The sequence below is a fragment of the Alosa alosa genome, chromosome 11 (assembly GCF_017589495.1).
Source record: "Alosa alosa isolate M-15738 ecotype Scorff River chromosome 11, AALO_Geno_1.1, whole genome shotgun sequence".
Lineage (NCBI taxonomy): Eukaryota > Metazoa > Chordata > Actinopteri > Clupeiformes > Clupeidae > Alosa > Alosa alosa.
Genome location: NC_063199.1, coordinates 5,636,687 through 5,640,705, shown reverse-complemented (window position 1 = coordinate 5,640,705; position 4,019 = coordinate 5,636,687).

The following is a 4,019-nucleotide window of genomic DNA, read 5'->3' as shown; positions in this document are numbered from 1 at the left end:
CACTCTTGTCGACGCCGCTCTACCCTTCTTAGCATACTAAAATAAGAACATTACAAATCTATTATCTAGTATACTAAAAGCAGAACAGTAAATACTGGTTTTGGTTTCAGTGCTAAGTAGCCAAAATAAACTGCCACTGATGTCAAAAACACAGCTTGACAATTGGCTCATGATGTACTGTATGCAGTATGGTAGATGGAACACAATGTAACCAATGGCAACAAAACTGCTCCTTTGGGAATACTATGAATTAAGCAAGTGTGTTCAAAGTGGATAAAAGAAGGTGAACATTCTTGCAGACTTTTTTCTTTGATCTTTTGATATACCTTTGGCTTTAGGCTCAACATAATGTTTCAACATCTCGTTTCATAGTAAACCCCTCTGGCTACCTCCCTAGAGTGCTGATATTTGTTTTGTTCCAATGGCTTCCAGAAGCTACCTTCAACCTTACCATTGGAATGCAGCCTGTCAAGTTAACCTGTCTGATCTGGCTGCTTGTATCAGAGATGGCAGCATTTCATAACACAGAAAGAAAACTGGTGTGTAAAGGTTTGCAAATATTATATTGATTCCCATATTGAGACTGTCAAAGAAAAAGAAAAATGTACAGTTCATATACAGTAGTAGTCAACCACAGATATTACTTTTTTCAACTCAGAAGGGAATGCTTTCATTTGATATAAATTCAGTGTAAATTCCTCTATTCCAATCTGATAGGGGAGCTGAAATAGTCCCCATATATAGTGTATATGTGTTTTTTACAGCTTGACTTGAACTTGCATTATAAACATTGTTCATACAATGACGGAGCATTTGCCAGTATTCTGCAACACCATTTTGAGATGATTGCTCGTGTAAGGACAGTTAGAATGCAATACTGGTGGAGAGCTCATCCTGATATTTTGATAAAATCTAGACTCAGAAAGAAATGTTTGCCTAAAGCAAGGGCTGAGAATGCGAATGACCCTACCATAATTAGGGGGTACTGCTCCTTCAGTTCTATGGCCATCATGGTCCACTACCATACAGTATCAATCCCCATTGTGATCGCCAAGTGCAACACACATACAAGGTCTAAACATGACATTACAAACATTACAAGGCTGTAAAATAGCACATTTTCAACAAGCTAGACGTCTGCTAGCAACTTACATTTACACATGCACGTCAGCAGCAAACCGAATTTAGCTTACTGGAGGAATCTACCTAGAGTTTTGTCATTCAACGTTGACATTTGCTTGAGAAGTTGAAGTCGTTTGTTCTCTATCTCTGTTGCTTCTAGCGCCACAGTGGGTAAAAATGGTACGGTCCATAATAGGGGTGACTGAAATCACTTTAGGCCTACATTAAAATGTTCCTACAGTGAAAATAGGAGTTGACTTGTATTGTAGCCAACTGTAATGATATTTTTTCACAATATCAGAAAAAATATCTGACCCCCTCAAAACTGATATTTCTGTCTCTTTGGGGGGTACTGGGTCTTCACCCCCCAGTACCCCCTGTAATTCGAACTATGCTAAGAAGTTTGTGATCCCTGCTGTTCCTCCAGGACATCCAAATGGGGGTAAGTATTTAGAGATACAAGGATGTATGAAATAGGTACAGCCTAGTGAATCTGAGGAGTGAAAACATTAATTCAATAGACTGCTCGCCTATAGCAGTATTGCTTTTATAGTAGTTTTATAGGAGTATACTTGGGACATTCTACCAGAAATGTACATTTCCTGTCCTGTCTCAATGAATGAAACTTGTATAATCCAAAAATGTCGCAAACTGACTAAATGATTGATTTCTAGGAGTTCTGTAAAAGTATGTAACCTTTAGGCTCTTAAATGTTTTTTTCTTCATTAAAAAAACTTTCGAACATTAGAAATCCTGAAAAAAGGGCTTCCCTCAGCCAACGTCTTTCACAGTTTTGTTGTGATAAAGACTGTTTAAACAAAACTTTAAATGCCGCTTGAACATTGGAACGTATAGTGTGAGCACATAAATTGTGAGCTTTGTCTTAACATCGCATGCAATTTACTTGAGATGAGTAGGTGTTGAACAAAAACATTGCTAAAATCACAGTGTATGCCCGGCTTAACTCAACTAAACCAACGAGAAGCCAAATAGAAACAATGGTCAGTATTTTCTTTTCCTGGTCCACTTCATGGCGAAACAGGAGGACAAGGAAGGTATTTTAAAAACAGAAGGCAATAAATCTTTTGGTTCTCATTTAGTTTGATGACATCAGTTTCCACATGGATGCTATCAGCATATGAAGACAAGAGCGTGCAAGACCATTATGGCATTATGTTGGGAAACTCATTGAAACTCAAACTCTTTCATTTTGATTGTGCAAAATTGGTTGATTCATTTGCCAGCTCAGGTATGTCTGTCAGTAAATTGGGTGGTAAAATATTTATTTTTCATGTCAGTTAGCAGAGAGTTGCAGTGGTTCTGCGATTATCTGTAGATAAGATGTGGGATGTGGCATAAATTACTTGAAGCACATATGGCATTTCTATGATAATGTTGGGTTTGTTCTTCTTCTTTGTGTCATAGCAGAAATGGTAAGGCTCTTCTTTAGATGTGTTCTCTCACTCACTTCTAAATTTTTAAATTTCACAAAACATCTTCAGTGTGTATTCGCCTCGTTGCAAATACTGTACATAACAACAAGCAAGCATACAGAACCGGTAGACTTGTATCAGTCACAAAAAGCTCAACCAACCATGAAAATAAAATGTATCTCTATGAAATATGCATACATGTTAAATGAGCATCCACCATGCAGAAGATAGTTGCATTTGAACATGAAAAGGATTCATTGCTGTCAAAATCACATCAACATGCAACAGCCAATAACCCCTCTCAACACACAAACTGTAGGGGATTTGAATCACCTTTAAGGCCAAAATTTCTTACTACAAAACATGCACACACAACACACACATAACGCTTGACATCCAGATGATAGGTTAAAGTGTACAATTCTGCAAGCAGCTATCTCCATATATATTGCTACTTACACAATGATGAGTACCCAAGAGCCTGTTTCATGGAGACCCCGGTTAAGTCAGTTGTCTCATAGCTCAGAAGATGCCATTCCACACCACTGGTGATTCCCTGTGCCAGTACACTGACACTTTTTCATGGAACATGAGCAAGCTGGCCTGAAAGATTTTAATAATTTATTACTCACAAGGCACAGTGTTAGATTTTCTTATACCCACAATTACACACGCTGGATGTTAGGGTGTATCATGAGTAATGTGTGTTTGTGTGTTTGTGTGTGTGTGTGTGTGTGTGTGTGTGTGTGTGTCAAGGTTAATGTTAGGTTGATGCACCAATGCAGTCATAGACCCATTGACATTCCACAACTGTAGGCGTCAAGCATTGATTTGAGCTGTCGTGTCAGACACACTGTTTCTCTAAATCCATACCAAGGAAAAGGTTTAAAACCTGTTTCTCAGTGGAAGTGGAGTTAAACGTTTTACAGATTATAATTAAACCCAAACTTCTAATTGTGTGCTCCTTGTAAAGGAACAAACATAACAATTCATAAAAGGACTGAAATTAGGAACAACATTTTACACAAACTGGAACAAGAGTGAATATTAAGGCTTGATTTGTGTGTGTGTGTGTGTGTGTGTGTGTGTGTGTGTGTGCGTGCGTGTGTGTGTGCGTGCGTGTGGAGGGTTTCGACTGCACATGCCCTGCTGATCTGATGGAGGCATCAACAATATGGTCCAAACAGCGTCTGTTTTCTCGGAATGTTGACTTTTGGAGTTATCAATAGAAATAGCATATTTAGATTAAATTTGTAGAGTTTCAAGCGAAACAGTGAAAAAATCCGTAAAAAAGCCAACGGAAGTATTGAATACTTGTCATCAGCCAATGGACATCTGCCGCCTTGTGGAACTAAATGGAAATGCAACATTTTGGAGGCAGACCCCCATAGGAATTTCCCTGTAGCAATTAGTGACATATTTGTGTTGGTGAAGCAAGCATTTCATTCTCAAACATGCCCTTGA